A 22,787-nucleotide genomic window follows, 5' to 3' on the forward strand; every position below is an offset into this window, starting at 1 on the left:
TGAATAAATGTTGGGTTTTATCTGCTTTGGACATTTAATACTAAAAATATAATTCTTTCATCTACCGGTGGCAAATCGGAAGTAGTTATCGAAATGAAAAGATGTTTGAGAAAATTATCGAAATATTTAGAACAATTGTAGTCCAAAAACTGCAGAATCAGCCTCACAAGAACACTATGATGAAAAAATTCAAAACAGTTTTTTTTAATACACGTTGTCATACAGCTCGGGTGAAGAAGCTTCGAGCTTATAATCTCATTTAGCGATTACATTTAACGGTTAACCAGAAAAGGCAATTCGGGTGATTGCGGATAACAACTTTTATACAAGAAGAATAAAAGGCTTTCTCAGTGAGATATGTTTTGTTTTTAATTATTTCTGTCTTTGTCAGTGATTAATTTTTATTTTCAAACGTTTTCTCACTATCACTGAGATCGTGTATAGTGATTTATTGCGTAAAGGGCCCATTATTGATACTTAGCATAGACTTGACTTGGCTTGAGAACTGTCACAGTTCTGTTAAATGAACATTACATATTACTGATCACTCAAAACTTAGCAACACTTAACTCGATTTAGAAGTCTGGTGAATTTTGATTTTCTATGTAAGTTCTAAGTGACGTTTACATTTTAAATGCTATTTGTTTCTTTCCATTTCATTTTGGCATTTTGTCAAACAAATTGACATTTATTGATTATGATGCCAGATTGTATGCGTCAAGTCAAGTCTATGCTAAGTATCAGTAATGGGCCCTTTAGGCTTTTTAAAACTGTTAAGTTGCGACCGTAATAGGTTTCGGTAATGGTGAATCTCTCTTCTGTTATGATAAAATTAACATTATAAGGGTATGCAAATAATTGTTATTTTTCAAGATGAACAGCATATCGTCTTTGTCCGGATCGCGGCCACTATTTCTTAACAATTTCTTGATTGTTCGGGATAATTTTGAGATCATTGAAGGGTTCTTATTATTTTTATTTAACTTTATATTTTAGTTACTTTGAACTTTGTAATTTTCAAATGTATTATAAATATTTTAATTTTCAATATTGATTTTTCAATTTTCAAAAATTTTCATTATTGTGAAAAATAAAAAATAAAATAGACGCATACATTTAGGCGTTTTAAAAAATATAATTTAAAGTTTTGTTAAAATAATAATACGTGGTTTCAATTACTACATTGGCGATCTCTGCCTATTTTAAAAAAGTGTGTGTGTGATCATACAAATATTTAAAACGATTTTAAATATATAAATTATACGGGATTCCTAAACGCAACTGTAGTTATTATGGAACATTCTTAAATTAAAATTTTGCAAAGTAGACGATTTTTCTTGTTCATTGCAGTAACTTGGTGTGGTGGAATTATCAAAAACGTTTTTATTTTGAGGTCAATTTGACCAAGATAATTCAGACGGCTGTTCAATTCGATAAAAATCGCAATATAGTGCACACCGCCACAAATTATACAATTTGTATTAAAAAAAAAAAAAAACTAAATAAACAATATAACTCTATGAAAAGTATATATATAGTCAATTTAAGTCGTATCATAATCGACATTTGCTTCTAACACCTGCTATGTATTTTTGATTTGGAACCTATGATTTCTTTGAGCAAAAGTCATTTATGCGTTTGTGCGAATGAAACGTTCTATTGAAATATTTAACTTAATTAAATCACATAAAATTAACGAAAGTTATTAAAAAGGAGGTCCACATTTGTCAAATACAAATGCTTCAAAATAGTGAAACCAGCATCAATCAATCTGTCAGAGGCTCAATCCTTTCTCAAGCCATTGCATAATTTAATCAATCAATTTTAAAACCATTGCACAATACATTGTCCAATTTCATCAATCAATTTTAAAGCCATTGCACAATATTAAAACCATCGTCAAATTTCATCAATCAATTTTAAAGCAACTACACAATTAAAAGGGAACAAAATTTTGGAAGAAGAATTTTGAGGTTGGTTTGTTCTAAGTTAAATATATATATATTGTTTATGTAATTGATATTAGAGAAAAATTGTAAGTTTACAAACGGCGATGGTTACTAGGACATGTTTCTGAATTTCACTTCTTCAAAAGGAATATAAACAAAAAGGCAACTCTTAGAGACCAATTGTACAGCGAACAACGGAACATTCATGTGGCGTAGCAGCTAAAGGCTTGCACTGATATGAATGTTGGAGATTCGAGTTCAACGCTCAGCTCCCGAAAAGCTAGCTGATGAAGAAGTGAAATTCAGAAACGTGTCCTAGTAACCATCGCCGTTTGTAAACTTACAATTTTTCTCTAATATCAATTACAAAAACCATTGTATAAAGCAATATGAGCAAAGCTCGCTAATTAAATACATATGATCATATTGATATAATAGTAACAGCGGAAGTATTATAATCAAATACTGTAAAAATCCGAACAAATGTTACTAAGCTTTCAAAAGCGCGCCTAACAATCATATCCACACCATTAGGAATAAACTACATACAGAGTGTATGTGCCTACATGGTGATCAAAAGGCATATAAACAAAAAGGCATCTCTTAGAGACCAATTGTACAGCGAACAACGGAACATTCATGTGGCGTAGCAGCTAAAGGCTTGCACTGATATGAATGTTGGAGATTCGAGTTCAACGCTCAGCTCCCGAAAAGCTAGCTGATGAAGAAGTGAAATTCAGAAACATGTCCTAGTAACCATCGCCGTTTGTAAACTTACAATTTTTCTCTAATATCAATTACAAAAACCATTGTATAAAGCAATATGAGCAAAGCTCGCTAATTAAATACATATATATTGTTTATTTATATATTGTTTATATATTGTTGTTTTTTTATATATTGTTTATTTAAACAGTTATTATAAAATATAAATATTTTTTATAATATTGATATTTAATATTTTACTAAATTTGCAAACTCCTTCTTCAATTTAGTTAAAATCTTTCATTCTCCACGACACAATACACACACTTCTACACTCACACAAAATTTAAATGATTCGCTTATTGATCAAAATAATTGCGAAATTTGTGCTACATCTGTCAAACTTCCACAATTTTGGACTAGTTGTCCAGAAGCGTGATTTATACACGCTGAAACACAATTTAGCACCAAAAATATAACTCAAGAGAATACCAAATACGAACACATTATAACAGCACTTCCACAAGACGTAATAGTAACAATTTTAGATTTTATCCAAAATCTTCCCCTCACTAACAAGTTTAGTGAACTCAAAAAAGTTTTAATAGAAAGACATTCTCTTAGTGAAAATTCAAAGCTTGACAAAATCTTATATGATTCTGAAATGGGTGATCGCAAGCGCTCTGAATTTTATCGGTCATTAATTTTGTTAGCCGGTTCAAATTTTAGTGAAAATATTTTAAAGAGAATTTGGTTGAGAAAACTTCCCAAAAATTTAAATGCAATTTTGGCTAGCTCAAGTTCTAATAATATTAATAAATTAGTAAAATTAGCGGATAACATTTTTGAAGTTATGAATAAAAAAGAAGTTTTCTCAGTAAATACAATATCAGATACAAAAGCTCAAAATTCAGTTATTGAAAATCTAGTTAAAACCACTTCTTTAATGTGTGAAAGTTTACAGAAACTTTCTTTGGAGTTAGCAGAAATTAAAACAGAAGTGTATAGGAATAAATCTAGGTCGCGTTCTAATTCTAGGAATAATTTTAGAAATTCTTTTAGGCATCGTTCTAACTCGCGTAATAATCCAAATTGGTTGTATAGATTTCACTACAAGTTGGAAATAATGCTAGAAGTTGTGAACAACCTTGTTCTTATAACAAAAACAAAGATTCAACAAACTAAATTCTTCCGTTTTGCAGCGACGAACAACGGAAATTTAGAATTTTCGACGCGTCGCTTATTTATTTTTGATAGAAAAAACAAACAAAATTTTTTAATTGATAGTGGAGCAGAAATTTCGGTATTACCCGCGTCTAAATTTCCTCGTACGAAACGTTCAGACATAATTCTCACTGCAGCTAATGGCTCAACAATTGCCACTTACGGGAAAGGCTTTTAAACGTAAATTTGGGTTTAAGACGTGAATTTCCCTTTACATTTTTGATTGCGGATATAGCCAAGCCAATAATCGGCGCTGATTTTCTTTGTAAATATGGTCTTCTTATAGACATTAAACATAAACGTTTAGTAGATCCATTAACCAATCTCTCAGTTAATACAGTATCCTACTTTTGTGATATGCCATTACCTAAATTATTTGTGGTTGACAATAAATTTACAAAATTATTAAAAGAGTTTCCGTCACTTATTTCAGAGCCAGATTATACTAAACCTGTTAAACATACAACAGTACATCGACTTGTAACAGAAGGTAGTCTTCCATTTTCTAAGCCCAGGCGCTTAGATCCGGTAAAACACAAAGTCGCAAAGACGGAGTTTGATTTCTTAGTTAAAACAGGCATTTGTCGGCCTTCAAATTCTTCAGTAGCATCACCACTTCACCTTGTACCTAAAAAAGAGATGAATGATTGGCGTCCATGTGGTGATTTTAGAAGATTGAATATTGTAACTGTTCCTGATCGTTATCGCTTACCTCACATTCAGGATTTTAAATACCTTCATAATAAAAATATATTTTCAAAATTAGATTTAGTTAGGGCATATCACCAAATTCCTATGACTGAAGAAGATATTTATAAAACTGCTATTACAACTCCTTTCGGTATGTTTGAATTCATGAGAATGCCTTTCGGATATAGAAATTCTGCACAAACCTTTCAAAGATTTATAAATAAGGTAGTAGGTGACTTAGATTTTGTATATGCTTACATTGACGACTTACTTATTGCAAATGAAGAGGAAGAACAACATTTAAAAGATTTACGTATCCTTTTTCAACGCCGTACAGAGTACGGTTTAAACATTAAACCAAGTAAATGTACTTTTGGTGTAACAAATATAGATTTTTTAGGACATAACATTTCTGGAACAGGTATTCGACCTTCCGATGAAAAGGTATCAGCTATTCGCAATTTCGAACGTCCAAAATCAGTTAAGCAAACAGAAATTTATTGGTATGGTAAATTATTATCATAGATACATTCCAAAACTAGCAGAATTTACAAACAAAATTTATGAGCTAATTAACAAAGTAAGTGAGAAACGTGACAAAACTTTGGTATGGGACGAGAATTCGAATGAAGCTTTTGAATGCATTAAAGATAAGTTTGCATCTACGATATTGTTAAATCATTTTAACAAAAATGCTAAATTATCTTTAATAGTAGATGCATCTAACACAGCGATTGGGGGCGTTATACAACAAAATTACAATAATAAAATTGAGCCCATTGCATTCTTTTCTAAAAAACTTTCTCCAACTGAAATAAAATATAGTTCTTTTGATAGGGAGTTATTGGCGATTTACTTAAATATAAAACATTTTAGATATCTGTTGGAAGGAAGACAATTTACAGTTTATACAGACCATAAACCTTTGACTACTGCTTTAAATTCAAAAACAGAACGAAGTCCCAGACAAACGAGACACTTGGAATTTATAGCACAATTTACTGATGACATACAATACATTAAAGGAGAATCCAATGTTGTAGCAGATACGCTATCTAGAGCTTTTGAGGTTAATGCAATATATAATACAGAACTGAATTTTAAAATTTTACAAACTGAACAACAAAAAGATGATGACTTAAATCAACTTGTATCTGAATCTCAATATCTAAATTTAAAACTAATTAGTATTCCCATTTTAAATTTTAATATTTGGTGTGAAATTTCAGGAGACACTCCTAGGCCATTTGTACCGAGTAATTTGCGAAAGACAGTATTTGATATTTTACATGGAATAGCACATCCGGGTACAAGAGCTACACGACGGCTCATAGTTAAAAAATATTATTGGCCTAATATGAATAAGAATATTAATATTTGGTCAAAAGAGTGTCTTAATTGTCAAAAGTCTAAAGTTTATCGTCATACAAAATCCCCTGTTGTCAAAATTCAAATTCCCAAGAATAGATTTGAACACATCCATTTAGATATAGTTGGACCATTACCTATTTCAAAAGGACATCGCTATATTTTAACGATTATTGAAATATTTACCCGTTGGCCTGAGGCATATGCATTAAAAGATATTTCAGCAATTACAATTGCAAATAAGTTTTTTAGAGAATATATTTCTCGATTTGGAGTTCCGTTAAAGATAACAACTGATCAAGGTAGCCAATTTACATCGAAATTGTTTTCAGAGTTAACTAAATTACTTGGTAGTCACCAAAATACAACATCCGCATATCACCCTCAAGGAAATGGTATGGTTGAAAGGTTTCATAGACAATTAAAGACTACTATAATAGCTAGAGAGGACACAAATAATTGGTATGACGAGTTACCTGTCATATTACTTGGTTTGCGATCTATTTACAAAGAAGATATTTCGGCTACACCAGCGGAAATGGTTTTCGGTCAGAATTTACGTTTGGCAGGGGAACTTGTTGTGACATCAGCTAAAAATTTCTCATCAACTGAGGTTTTAAGTAATTTACGTGAACATTTTCGAAATGTTAGATAAAATTTAAGTCATCATAAAGATGCTGATACTGGAATTTATGTTCCAAAAGATCTTCAAACTTGTAAATTTGATTTTGTTCGAGTCATTAATAAACATTCATTACAACAACCATATGAAGGACCTTACAAAATTGTGGAAAAAGACCAAAAATGTTTTAAACTTCAAATAGATAATAATATTAAAACTATTCCTATTGATAGATTAAAACCTGCAATAATTGAAACAACGGACACAAACAACACCAAGAATTTACATAAAAAGAGAGTTACATTTGTTTAATGATAAATTTTCTTGAAGGGGGAGTAATGTAGGGTTCTTATTATTTTTATTTAACTTTATATTTTAGTTACTTTGAACTTTGTAATTTTCAAATATTGATTTTTCAATTTTCAAAAATTTTCATTATTGTGAAAAATAAAAAATAAAATAGACGCATACATTTAGGCGTTTTAAAAAATATAATTTAAAGTTTTGTTAAAATAATAATACGTGGTTTCAATTACTACAATCATTACGAGACTTTTTGTAGTAATGCTTTCAGGAAGTCGTTCGGGAACATTTCGGGGTCTATTTTTGGACTAATTTAAGATCGCTTCGGGATATTTTTTGGATCAATAGTGACTAATAATAAAAAATTTTGCATAATTTTGAAAAAAATCATTTACAAATACGAAAAGTCTTACTATTATCGGATAATCTAGATTTGTTATCAAAAGTATATCGATTTGTTATTGATTAGTTATCGATAAATTACCGGTTTGCCATCGGAAAAATTTTAATTTTTCTTCGAGGATTTATCTGTAAAATATCGAATTGTTATCGCAACTTTTCGACAACAAATGAATATATTTTCTATAAAAAACTAATATTTTTCCGATGATAAATCAATATTTATTCTTGTTATCGATTGGTTCCAAAAAAAAAGTATATTTGCTGTGTGAAAAATATTCAAAATATCGAATTGTTATAGCAAAAATATCGACTTGTTTTCGAAACCGATGTTTTGTCGGTAACTTTTCGATAGAAATATTTTCGATATATAATCGATATATTTTGACAAAAAATGGAAATTTTTCCGAAATAAAATCGAAATCTTTCGATATTTTTACGATATCAATTCGATATATTTTCGATAAAAGTTCAATACCTTTCCGACAACAAATCGACACTTTTCTATAAAGGAACCATATTTTTTCATTAACAAATCGATCAACGTTTAAATCTACTCAATAAACACACTTTACAAGGTTGCATTTGCAGTTTGAAATAATTTATTACGCAATTTTTTTTAAATTTGCATTTTATTATATGATAAATTGCGTAATAAATTTGCCAAATGGTATAAATTGCCAATTTGGTGTGTTTTTGTACACAGTATAACAGGGCGTATTTTATCGGTAATTCGGTTGTTCTCGTTCACTGACCATTTCTTTTATTTTGCTTCTCTGTCAGAAACTCATGGTTCAACTATATGATTGGCTCATTCTACAGCAACAACATACCTTTGTTCAGGTTGTCAAAATCTGTGTGTTGGTGTTAGGCGATTGGAATGGAGGGAATATAAGACGCTAAATTAGATGCATTTACTAAAAATAAACTTAAAATGTTGTGAAATATTTGTTAATAAAAAATTTAGCACGACGGCAAAAACGAATTGACAATTTGTTTTGGTACATTTTGCGTTTGCCATTTGCTTTTGACAATCCCTATGCCAGTGAAAAGAAAAAAATAAAATCAGCTGATGATATGAGCCAACCATATAATTGAGCCATGCAGAAACCGAAACACAAATGGGCCAAACAAATCAAAACCGAAGGTACCTGTGAGTGAAACACTGGTATTGAAAAGCCCCAACGGACGTACTAAAACGAAGGAAAGGATTTCGCAGAAAGAATGCAAGGGTGGTTTCAAGCAGGGCACACTACTGTTGTGAAGCGTCGGAACGATATTGATTATGCAAAGCAAATCCGTCAAGCGCAAGCTCTACAAAGTAGTTCATTGGCCAAACAACAGAGTGTGAGGGAACGAACCAGGGTAATGAGTAATAAGATGAAACACAGGTACGATGAGAACAATAATTCGGAAGGTTTCTTGGCGGGAGATTTGGTACTGTTATACAACCCTCACCGGCGGAGTGGTGTTCCATCCAAACTTCGGTGCAGTTGGGAAGGCCCATACAGAGTTGTGAAGAAGATCAGTAATTCCATCTACCGCAATTAAACCATTGGGAAACCACGAAATAGAAGGGTGGTTCATTTAGAGATGTTAGCACCATTTAGATCGAGAGATTTGTCTGATCGGGACGATCAGACTTAGGTGGAGGGCAGTGTTACGAATATTAGCAACACTAAGGTGTACTGCCATCTCTAAGCCGATGCTAAGCAGTGATTGTATGTGTGCACATCCATAAATCAATCATTATGTATCTACATAAACGAATCAATCATTATGTCTACACATATGTACGTACACGCAGCGGAGAAGCAACGCACAAACACGTGCAGATATCTTATCTGCGATATGCAATTATAATTGTGGAAGTGTCGCTCACAAACACACGCGCATATGAGAGCTATACACGTACATCTGTAGTTATAATTACAGCAGATAACCAACTAGTAGATTCTAGAACAGAACCGCCTAGAAGATGCAATGAGGAAATCAAAGAGTATATAAGGCAGCAACCGTAGGCGCTACAATCAGTTTCGATTAAGCACGCTATCTGTCGAGCAATAGTAAAGTTATTTATTGTGAAGTACTTGAATAAAGGCCATTCTGCGTTATTAAATATTGGAGTTATTTATTCAACAGAGGAAGGATTTGCAGTAAATTCGTTACAGTATAATGTACATAAGCTGCGGAATTATATTTTTTTTATTTTATATCCGAAACATCAATAAAGAACACATGACAAATCACGATGGATAGCAGACTTTGTGAATTGCCTAAAAATTTTTACAAATACATTTTTTCCATTAGCTTTTCAGTTTTTGACAAAGTTTACTACTAAAATTGGGCATTATCATCAATAGGAAATGAAAAATGCTCGCTTGATTACACCTACAATTTTTACTTTTAACCGCTAGTGAAGGCCATATGGGCCAGTGTGCCACTGCTTGACTAACAGGAAATTTTCATCTTTGACTTATTAAATCGGAATTCCCTTGCCTCTTTGACGTTCTATTTGTATTGTCAAAGATAAGTGATCATTTTGGCCAAAAAACTGACTCTGAAATATAAAAGTTCATACGCATTTTGTGTGCAGTTCAGTTTTAAATTTTTGGTGAATAAGCTTTGTTGCCGGATTCGTGTTTTATGATGGGAAGCTTCGTAAGTTGACGGCGAAATGTTGTACGTGAATAAATGTTGGGTTTTATCTGCTTTGGACATTTAATACTAAAAATATAATTCTTTCATCTACCGGTGGCAAATCGGAAGTAGTTATCGAAATGAAAAGATGTTTGAGAAAATTATCGAAATATTTAGAACAATTGTAGTCCAAAAACTGCAGAATCAGCCTCACAAGAACACTATGATGAAAAAATTCAAAACAGTTTTTTTTAATACACGTTGTCATACAGCTCGGGTGAAGAAGCTTCGAGCTTATAATCTCATTTAGCGATTACATTTAACGGTTAACCAGAAAAGGCAATTCGGGTGATTGCGGATAACAACTTTTATACAAGAAGAATAAAAGGCTTTCTCAGTGAGATATGTTTTGTTTTTAATTATTTCTGTCTTTGTCAGTGATCAATTTTTATTTTCAAACGTTTTCTCACTATCACTGAGATCGTGTATAGTGATTTATTGCGTAAAGGGCCCATTATTGATACTTAGCATAGACTTGACTTGGCTTGAGAACTGTCACAGTTCTGTTAAATGAACATTACATATTACTGATCACTCAAAACTTAGCAACACTTAACTCGATTTAGAAGTCTGGTGAATTTTGATTTCTATGTAAGTTCTAAGTGACGTTTACATTTTAAATGCTATTTGTTTCTTTCCATTTCATTTTGGCATTTTGTCAAACAAATTGACATTTATTGATTATGATGCCAGATTGTATGCGTCAAGTCAAGTCTATGCTAAGTATCAGTAATGGGCCCTTTAGGCTTTTTAAAACTGTTAAGTTGCGACCGTAATAGGTTTCGGTAATGGTGAATCTCTCTTCTGTTATGATAAAATTAACATTATAATGGTATGCAAATAATTGTTATTTTTCAAGATGAACAGCATATCGTCTTTGTCCGGATCGCGGCCACTATTTCTTAACAATTTCTTGATTGTTCGGGATAATTTTGAGATCATTGAAGGGTTCTTATTATTTTTATTTAACTTTATATTTTAGTTACTTTGAACTTTGTAATTTTCAAATGTATTATAAATATTTTAATTTTCAATATTGATTTTTCAATTTTCAAAAATTTTCATTATTGTGAAAAATAAAAAATAAAATAGACGCATACATTTAGGCGTTTTAAAAAATATAATTTAAAGTTTTGTTAAAATAATAATACGTGGTTTCAATTACTACATTGGCGATCTCTGCCTATTTTAAAAAAGTGTGTGTGTGATCATACAAATATTTAAAACGATTTTAAATATATAAATTATACGGGATTCCTAAACGCAACTGTAGTTATTATGGAACATTCTTAAATTAAAATTTTGCAAAGTAGACGATTTTTCTTGTTCATTGCAGTAACTTGGTGTGGTGGAATTATCAAAAACGTTTTTATTTTGAGGTCAATTTGACCAAGATAATTCAGACGGCTGTTCAATTCGATAAAAATCGCAATATAGTGCACACCGCCACAAATTATACAATTTGTATTAAAAAAAAAAAAAAAACTAAATAAACAATATAACTCTATGAAAAGTATATATATAGTCAATTTAAGTCGTATCATAATCGACATTTGCTTCTAACACCTGCTATGTATTTTTGATTTGGAACCTATGATTTCTTTGAGCAAAAGTCATTTATGCGTTTGTGCGAATGAAACGTTCTATTGAAATATTTAACTTAATTAAATCACATAAAATTAACGAAAGTTATTAAAAAGGAGGTCCACATTTGTCAAATACAAATGCTTCAAAATAGTGAAACCAGCATCAATCAATCTGTCAGAGGCTCAATCCTTTCTCAAGCCATTGCATAATTTAATCAATCAATTTTAAAACCATTGCACAATACATTGTCCAATTTCATCAATCAATTTTAAAGCCATTGCACAATATTAAAACCATCGTCAAATTTCATCAATCAATTTTAAAGCAACTACACAATTAAAAGGGAACAAAATTTTGGAAGAAGAATTTTGAGGTTGGTTTGTTCTAAGTTAAATATATATATATTGTTTATGTAATTGATATTAGAGAAAAATTGTAAGTTTACAAACGGCGATGGTTACTAAGACATGTTTCTGAATTTCACTTCTTCAAAAGGAATATAAACAAAAAGGCAACTCTTAGAGACCAATTGTACAGCGAACAACGGAACATTCATGTGGCGTAGCAGCTAAAGGCTTGCACTGATATGAATGTTGGAGATTCGAGTTCAACGCTCAGCTCCCGAAAAGCTAGCTGATGAAGAAGTGAAATTCAGAAACATGTCCTAGTAACCATCGCCGTTTGTAAACTTACAATTTTTCTCTAATATCAATTACAAAAACCATTGTATAAAGCAATATGAGCAAAGCTCGCTAATTAAATACATATGATCATATTGATATAATAGTAACAGCGGAAGTATTATAATCAAATACTGTAAAAATCCGAACAAATGTTACTAAGCTTTCAAAAGCGCGCCTAACAATCATATCCACACCATTAGGAATAAACTACATACAGAGTGTATGTGCCTACATGGTGATCAAAAGGCATATAAACAAAAAGGCATCTCTTAGAGACCAATTGTACAGCGAACAACGGAACATTCATGTGGCGTAGCAGCTAAAGGCTTGCACTGATATGAATGTTGGAGATTCGAGTTCAACGCTCAGCTCCCGAAAAGCTAGCTGATGAAGAAGTGAAATTCAGAAACATGTCCTAGTAACCATCGCCGTTTGTAAACTTACAATTTTTCTCTAATATCAATTACAAAAACCATTGTATAAAGCAATATGAGCAAAGCTCGCTAATTAAATACATATATATTGTTTATTTATATATTGTTTATATATTGTTTTTTTTTTATATATTGTTTATTTAAACAGTTATTATAAAATATAAATATTTTTTATAATATTGATATTTAATATTTTACTAAATTTGCAAACTCCTTCTTCAATTTAGTTAAAATGTTTCATTCTCCACGACACAATACACACACTTCTACATTCACACAAAATTTAAATGATTCGCTTATTGATCAAAATAATTGCGAAATTTGTGCTACATCTGTCAAACTTCCACAATTTTGGACTAGTTGTCCAGAAGCGTGATTTATACACGCTGAAACACAATTTAGCACCAAAAATATAACTCAAGAGAATACCAAATACGAACACATTATAACAGCACTTCCACAAGACGTAATAGTAACAATTTTAGATTTTATCCAAAATCTTCCCCTCACTAACAAGTTTAGTGAACTCAAAAAAGTTTTAATAGAAAGACATTCTCTTAGTGAAAATTCAAAGCTTGACAAAATCTTATATGATTCTGAAATGGGTGATCGCAAGCGCTCTGAATTTTATCGGTCATTAATTTTGTTAGCCGGTTCAAATTTTAGTGAAAATGTTTTAAAGAGAATTTGGTTGAGAAAACTTCCCAAAAATTTAAATGCAATTTTGGCTAGCTCAAGTTCTAATAATATTAATAAATTAGTAAAATTAGCGGATAACATTTTTGAAGTTATGAATAAAAAAGAAGTTTTCTCAGTAAATACAATATCAGATACAAAAGCTCAAAATTCAGTTATTGAAAATCTAGTTAAAACCACTTCTTTAATGTGTGAAAGTTTTCAGAAACTTTCTTTGGAGTTAGCAGAAATTAAAACAGAAGTGTATAGGAATAAATCTAGGTCGCGTTCTAATTCTAGGAATAATTTTAGAAATTCTTTTAGGCATCGTTCTAACTCGCGTAATAATCCAAATTGGTTGTATAGATTTCACTACAAGTTGGAAATAATGCTAGAAGTTGTGAACAACCTTGTTCTTATAACAAAAACAAAGATTCAACAAACTAAATTCTTCCGTTTTGCAGCGACGAACAACGGAAATTTAGAATTTTCGACGCGTCGCTTATTTATTTTTGATAGAAAAAACAAACAAAATTTTTTAATTGATAGTGGAGCAGAAATTTCGGTATTACCCGCGTCTAAATTTCCTCGTACGAAACGTTCAGACATAATTCTCACTGCAGCTAATGGCTCAACAATTGCCACTTACGGGAAAGGCTTTTAAACGTAAATTTGGGTTTAAGACGTGAATTTCCCTTTACATTTTTGATTGCGGATATAGCCAAGCCAATAATCGGCGCTGATTTTCTTTGTAAATATGGTCTTCTTATAGACATTAAACATAAACGTTTAGTAGATCCATTAACCAATCTCTCAGTTAATACAGTATCCTACTTTTGTGATATGCCATTACCTAAATTATTTGTGGTTGACAATAAATTTACAAAATTATTAAAAGAGTTTCCGTCACTTATTTCAGAGCCAGATTATACTAAACCTGTTAAACATACAACAGTACATCGACTTGTAACAGAAGGTAGTCTTCCATTTTCTAAGCCCAGGCGCTTAGATCCGGTAAAACACAAAGTCGCAAAGACGGACTTTGATTTCTTAGTTAAAACAGGCATTTGTCGGCCTTCAAATTCTTCAGTAGCATCACCACTTCACCTTGTACCTAAAAAAGAGATGAATGATTGGCGTCCATGTGGTGATTTTAGAAGATTGAATATTGTAACTGTTCCTGATCGTTATCGCTTACCTCACATTCAGGATTTTAAATACCTTCATAATAAAAATATATTTTCAAAATTAGATTTAGTTAGGGCATATCACCAAATTCCTATGACTGAAGAAGATATTTATAAAACTGCTATTACAACTCCTTTCGGTATGTTTGAATTCATGAGAATGCCTTTCGGATATAGAAATTCTGCACAAACCTTTCAAAGATTTATAAATAAGGTAGTAGGTGACTTAGATTTTGTATATGCTTACATTGACGACTTACTTATTGCAAATAAAGAGGAAGAACAACATTTAAAAGATTTACGTATCCTTTTTCAACGCCTTACAGAGTACGGTTTAAACATTAAACCAAGTAAATGTACTTTTGGTGTAACAAATATAGATTTTTTAGGACATAACATTTCTGGAACAGGTATTCGACCTTCCGATGAAAAGGTATCAGCTATTCGCAATTTCGAACGTCCAAAATCAGTTAAGCAAACAGAAATTTATTGGTATGGTAAATTATTATCATAGATACATTCCAAAACTAGCAGAATTTACAAACAAAATTTATGAGCTAATTAACAAAGTAAGTGAGAAACGTGACAAAACTTTGGTATGGGACGAGAATTCGAATGAAGCTTTTGAATGCATTAAAGATAAGTTTGCATCTACGATATTGTTAAATCATTTTAACAAAAATGCTAAATTATCTTTAATAGTAGATGCATCTAACACAGCGATTGGGGGCGTTATACAACAAAATTACAATAATAAAATTGAGCCCATTGCATTCTTTTCTAAAAAACTTTCTCCAACTGAAATAAAATATAGTGCTTTTGATAGGGAGTTATTGGCGATTTACTTAAATATAAAACATTTTAGATATCTGTTGGAAGGAAGACAATTTACAGTTTATACAGACCATAAACCTTTGACTACTGCTTTAAATTCAAAAACAGAACGAAGTCCCAGACAAACGAGACACTTGGAATTTATAGCACAATTTACTGATGACATACAATACATTAAAGGAGAATCCAATGTTGTAGCAGATACGCTATCTAGAGCTTTTGAGGTTAATGCAATATATAATACAGAACTGAATTTTAAAATTTTACAAACTGAACAACAAAAAGATGATGACTTAAATCAACTTGTATCTGAATCTCAATATCTAAATTTAAAACTAATTAGTATTCCCATTTTAAATTTTAATATTTGGTGTGAAATTTCAGGAGACACTCCTAGGCCATTTGTACCGAGTAATTTGCGAAAGACAGTATTTGATATTTTACATGGAATAGCACATCCGGGTACAAGAGCTACACGACGGCTCATAGTTAAAAAATATTATTGGCCTAATATGAATAAGAATATTAATATTTGGTCAAAAGAGTGTCTTAATTGTCAAAAGTCTAAAGTTTATCGTCATACAAAATCCCCTGTTGTCAAAATTCAAATTCCCAAGAATAGATTTGAACACATCCATTTAGATATAGTTGGACCATTACCTATTTCAAAAGGACATCGCTATATTTTAACGATTATTGAAATATTTACCCGTTGGCCTGAGGCATATGCATTAAAAGATATTTCAGCAATTACAATTGCAAATAAGTTTTTTAGAGAATATATTTCTCGATTTGGAGTTCCGTTAAAGATAACAACTGATCAAGGTAGCCAATTTACATCGAAATTGTTTTCAGAGTTAACTAAATTACTTGGTAGTCACCAAAATACAACATCCGCATATCACCCTCAAGGAAATGGTATGGTTGAAAGGTTTCATAGACAATTAAAGACTACTATAATAGCTAGAGAGGACACAAATAATTGGTATGACGAGTTACCTGTCATATTACTTGGTTTGCGATCTATTTACAAAGAAGATATTTCGGCTACACCAGCGGAAATGGTTTTCGGTCAGAATTTACGTTTGGCAGGGGAACTTGTTGTGACATCAGCTAAAAATTTCTCATCAACTGAGGTTTTAAGTAATTTACGTGAACATTTTCGAAATGTTAGATAAAATTTAAGTCATCATAAAGATGCTGATACTGGAATTTATGTTCCAAAAGATCTTCAAACTTGTAAATTTGATTTTGTTCGAGTCATTAATAAACATTCATTACAACAACCATATGAAGGACCTTACAAAATTGTGGAAAAAGACCAAAAATGTTTTAAACTTCAAATAGATAATAATATTAAAACTATTCCTATTGATAGATTAAAACCTGCAATAATTGAAACAACGGACACAAACAACACCAAGAATTTACATAAAAAGAGAGTTACATTTGTTTAATGATAAATTTTCTTGAAGGGGGAGTAATGTAGGGTTCTTATTATTTTTATTTAACTTTATATTTTAGTTACTTTGAACTTTGTAATTTTCAAATATTGATTTTTCAATTTTCAAAAATTTTCATTATTGTGAAAAATAAAAAATAAAATAGACGCATACATTTAGGCGTTTTAAAAAATATAATTTAAAGTTTTGTTAAAATAATAATACGTGGTTTCAATTACTACAATCATTACGAGACTTTTTGTAGTAATGCTTTCAGGAAGTCGTTCGGGAACATTTCGGGGTCTATTTTTGGACTAATTTAAGATCGCTTCGGGATATTTTTTGGATCAATAGTGACTAATAATAAAAAATTTTGCATAATTTTGAAAAAAATCATTTACAAATACGAAAAGTCTTACTATTATCGGATAATCTAGATTTGTTATCAAAAGTATATCGATTTGTTATTGATTAGTTATCGATAAATTACCGGTTTGCCATCGGAAAAATTTTAATTTTTCTTCGAGGATTTATCTGTAAAATATCGAATTGTTATCGCAACTTTTCGACAACAAATGAATATATTTTCTATAAAAAACTAATATTTTTCCGATGATAAATCAATATTTATTCTTGTTATCGATTGGTTCCAAAAAAAAAGTATATTTGCTGTGTGAAAAATATTCAAAATATCGAATTGTTATAGCAAAAATATCGACTTGTTTTCGAAACCGATGTTTTGTCGGTAACTTTTCGATAGAAATATTTTCGATATATAATCGATATATTTTGACAAAAAATGGAAATTTTTCCGAAATAAAATCGAAATCTTTCGATATTTTTACGATATCAATTCGATATATTTTCGATAAAAGTTCAATACCTTTCCGACAACAAATCGACACTTTTCTATAAAGGAACCATATTTTTTCATTAACAAATCGATCAACGTTTAAATCTACTCAATAAACACACTTTACAAGGTTGCATTTGCAGTTTGAAATAATTTATTACGCAATTTTTTTTAAATTTGCATTTTATTATATGATAAATTGCGTAATAAATTTGCCAAATGGTATAAATTGCCAATTTGGTGTGTTTTTGTACACAGTATAACAGGGCGTATTTTATCGGTAATTCGGTTGTTCTCGTTCACTGACCATTTCTTTTATTTTGCTTCTCTGTCAGAAACTCATGGTTCAACTATATGATTGGCTCATTCTACAGCAACAACATACCTTTGTTCAGGTTGTCAAAATCTGTGTGTTGGTGTTAGGCGATTGGAATGGAGGGAATATAAGACGCTAAATTAGATGCATTTACTAAAAATAAACTTAAAATGTTGTGAAATATTTGTTAATAAAAAATTTAGCACGACGGCAAAAACGAATTGACAATTTGTTTTGGTACATTTTGCGTTTGCCATTTGCTTTTGACAATCCCTATGCCAGTGAAAAGAAAAAAATAAAATCAGCTGATGATATGAGCCAACCATATAATTGAGCCATGCAGAAACCGAAACGATAAGTACAGGCATTTAACCGACATTCAAAGAGTGCTCGTTAAATAATTGTTTTAATTGAAAATATCGGTTTCCGGAGCTGTTATTTGCGATCTCTGATCTTGATCATATCTTGTTTCGTTTTTTTTTTTATGAATAAATGATGGTAATGTATGATTTTTTTCACCCTCAGAAAATCACCAGCTTGCTGCAAAACTGCTCGTCGGAATATTTGCTTCACCTATAAGAGCGCATTTCAAAAAATTCGGTGGTGGCGGCTTTGAAGGTGGTTATGCAGGTGCCTTTGCCACAAGCAATGTTATAAACAATTCTCAACTGGCACCAGTGCAGGTACCGGTACCGGTTCCAGTTCCAGTGCATGTGACGAAATTTTTGCCTGTACCAATTCATATATCGCGTCCTCTGAAGTATGGCCTAACAGTGGTTGGGCTGGTGGTTTTGGTGGTGCAAGCGCTTCGGCGTCGGCATCTAGTTTCGGTGGAGGATTTGGTGGTTTCGGCGGTCAAGGGTTAGGATATTTCGGCGGAGAAAGCTTTGGAGGTTTTGGTGGCTTAAGACGTCGTTAAAAATTTTTATTTATTTTTATATAATTTTTCTTGTTATCAATATTTATTTATATACTATTTTATTAAATTATTAAAATGGAGTTATGACAAAAGGTGACCCGTATTTTATTTCAAATATCTTGCTATCTTTGCGATAATAATTTTTAATTGACACCAAGGCATTTTTCCAGTGCATTCTCTTTCCAAATAACTCTGGCTGTCCAAGGAAAAGGAAGGTAAATAGTGGAGATGGGATATAGTCTCAATATGATTTTTATAAAGATAGTGAAATAGTCCAAAAAAAACAATCCTGAAAGCGTCGACACCATCGCAATATGATAATTCAAACAATTTTAAAATAATGTGAAGATATTTCCCAAATGATCCACAGATGGGGCCAGAATTATCCCAGATAGGAATCAGCTAAAATTGCGTAGGTGGTTAAGCGCCAATTAATGATGATAAAGATGCTCCGAAGATAGTCCTGAAACCATACCGAGAATAATCGTGAAAATATCCCGAAATATATTCGAAATAAACCCCATATTAATCCGCAGATAATTCAAAAACGGTTCCGGAATGATTTCGAAACTTTCCAGTGTTTCCGAAAACAATGCCCATAAGATCTGGGATAGTCACACCATGATGCCAAAATGGCTCCGAAATAGTACAGTATTTTTGAAATCAACCCGATGAAGAGAGTCCCGCAATGATGCCAAAATGGTTTGAAAATAGTCCGGATATAATCCCAAAATCACTAATGTTAATAATACCGAAGTGATCCCGAGATAATTCAAAAATAATCCCAAAACAGGTTAGAAGTGATGCCGACATTATTTATAAATCAATTCGAAATAGTTCGGATGACTAAGGCGTGGGACCTCCTCTTTTTCGAGAAAGACTATAGCCAGGAGATCTTTTGCAGGCTATTCGCTATCTGAATTCAAAATATCAGCAAAATCTGTTAAGCCTTTTTGGATTGATTGTGTCACAAAGAAAACCATCTCAATTCATAAAGATGGTAAAATATTTTAAATAGAGTATCGGAGTATCGTTAAAAAACAAAAGCTTCAAACAGACAAAAAGTGGGAAAAATATTACCAACAGCTATAGGAACGAACAATTAAAACAACAAGCTAAGAAGAAAAACGACAATAGCAAAAACATCTACAGAAATAGCAATAAACAAACACAAACATTATCAAAATAACAAGCACCATCACTTTAAAAATAGCATTAAAATCAACAACAAGGCAAGTGTAAAAAGAGAAATACTAAAAAACATAACAATAAAACACAAAAACCCAAACAAGAAAGATACAAAAAACACAACAAAATTTCACAATAAAGGAGAAACAAGCAGACTGCGGATTTTGATCTGTCACAACTGTTGTGTGTGTTGCTTTAACATTTTTAAAAACCCTTTTTTCCTCACTTCGGCCCCTAACACTATCTTATGCTGCTCTTAAGTTCCATATCCATCCTTCTACAGCTCTCCTTTTATCTCTACCCTACCTTCTATAATTCCCACCCCACCCTCACCAAACACTGAAAGTATATCAAAATGGCGCCTAGAGCGCTATTTGGGTCCGGTATCTCCCAATGCTGCCCGACTAACCAACCCACCCCCAACCCGTTTTCTTTATACCTAGGTTCACTATGCCAAATATTGTATACGTATATGAAGGATGTCTATTCGAAATATTGGATATCTCTTTCGGCCATATTAGGATATATAGAAAACTGGCAAGCCTTTAAGCCCCCGGGCCTGTCGTTTCTGAGGGGGCCGCGATTTAGAGGTACTAAGACATTTTTTTTTTAATTCCGGAGTCTTTAGTTCTTCCATGTGCAATTTTTAAGCCGAATTTCAAAAGCATTTGGTTTTAATATTATAGTGAAGTGTGAAAAATAATTAGAAAAGTTCTTTTCCTTAAAATTTAAGAATAAATATTTCATTTCGCAGCTGGCACAAAACCATTCAGGTTCTGCATCCCGTTCGACTATTGTTAATGATTTTTTGCCTGGGCCTTCGAACAGTGAGGAGACAATAAAAACATCAAACAAAAATATATGTTTACATGAATCCGAAATCGTAAAGTTTCGTGCGGACACTTACATAAGCATACTTTCGGGAGTTAAACTATAAAAATATTTTATAATAAAATTTCAAATCAAAAATAAATAGTGGTGTTCTCATTTTAAGTGGTCTAAAACCCACAACACAATTGAAGGTTCATCTTGAAAAAGTATTCCAACAATACCACCAACTCTGTATCAAAGTGCAGATTATTTAAACGACTTCGACATCGGTACCGTGAATAATGAGTTTTTGCGATCTGAAGAAGTGAACGAAATATTTCATCGACGAAAAAGTGTCCTGTATTTTCCACGTGATCGTCAGGACGAGGCATTTCCTACCTCGTTGTTAAACAGAATCTTGCCAAATGGAGAGAAAGTGGAGCGTGACTGGTTGATGCGGAATAATAGCAATGCTTTTTATTGCCTACCATATCGTCTGTTAAGCACTAATACTTTAAATCGACCTAAAATTTGTTGTCCTGGCAGATATTCGAAATTGCAGGTGGGAAGAAGCTATACGATAAACTGCCAGCACACGAAAATACTCAAGATCACATTAAATGTTATATTCAATGGCGATCTTTACAAAATCTAATTCAAAACAAGTAAGGAAGGTTAAGTTCGGGTGTAACCGAACATTACATACTCAGTTGAGAGCTATGGTGACAACATAAGGGAAAATAACCATGTAGGAAAATGAACCGAGGGAAACCCTGGAATGTGTTTGTATGACATGTGTATCAAATGAAAGGCATTAAAGAATATTTTATGAGGGAGTGGGCCATAGTTCTATAGGTGGACGCCATTTAGGGATATAGCCATAAAGGTGGACCAGGGTTGATTCTAGAATGCGTTTGTACGATATGGGTATCAAATGAAAGGTATTAATGAGTATTTTAAAAGGGCGTGGACCTAAGTTCTATAGATGGACGCCTTTTCGAGATATCGCCGTAAAGATGGACCAGGGGTGACTCTAGAATGCGTTTGTACGATATGGGTATCAAATGAAAGGTGTTAATGAGCATTTTAAAAGGGAGTAATCCTTAGTTCCATAGGTGGACGCCGTTTCGAGATATCGCCATAAAGGTGGGCCAGGGGTGACTCTAGAATTCGTTTGTGCAATATGGGTATCAAACGAAAGGAGTTAATGAGTACTTTAAGAGGGAGTGGGCCTTTCTGGACCAGGGTTGACTCTAGACTTTGTTTGTGCGATATGGGTATCAAATGAAAGGTGTTAATGAGTATTTTTAAAAGGGAGTGGGCCTTCGTTCTATAGGTGTTCGCCTTTTCGAAATATCGCCGTAAAGATGGACCAGGGGTGACTCTAGAATGCGTTTGTACGATATGGGTATCAAATGAAAGGTGTTAATGAGTATTTTTAAAAGGGAGTGTGCCTTCGTTTTATAGGTGTTCGCCTTTTCGAGATATCGCCATAACGGTGGACCAGGGGTGATTTTAGAATTTGTTACTATGATATGGTTATCAAATGAAAGGTGTTAATGATTATTTTAAAGGGGCGTGGGGCTTAGTTCTATAGGTGGACCCCTTTTCGAGATATCGCCATAAAGGTGGACCAGGGGTGACTCTAGAATTCGTTTGTGCAATATGGGTATCAAACGAAAGGAGTTAATGAGTATTTTAAGAGGGAGTGGGCCTTAGTTCTATAGGTGGACGCCTTTTCAAGATATCGCCATAAAGATGGACCAGGTGTGACTCTAGAATGCGTTTGTACGATATGGGTATCAAATGAAAGGTGTTAATGATTATTTTAAAAGGGAGTAATCCTTAGTTCCATAGGTGGACGCCGTTTCGAGATATCGCCATAAAGGTGGGCCAGGG

General features: G+C 32.3%; 1 pseudogene; it reads left to right on the top strand.

Annotated features, from left to right (window-relative positions):
• The window catches only part of LOC137235737 (uncharacterized), a 127,177-nt pseudogene extending 108,192 nt beyond the window's left edge, over window positions 1-18,985 (top strand).
• The last annotated feature ends 3,802 nt before the right edge of the window (window positions 18,986-22,787 follow it).

This window comes from Eurosta solidaginis, unplaced genomic scaffold (genome assembly GCF_040869045.1).
Source record: "Eurosta solidaginis isolate ZX-2024a unplaced genomic scaffold, ASM4086904v1 ctg00001059.1, whole genome shotgun sequence".
NCBI classification, from domain to species: domain Eukaryota; kingdom Metazoa; phylum Arthropoda; class Insecta; order Diptera; family Tephritidae; genus Eurosta; species Eurosta solidaginis.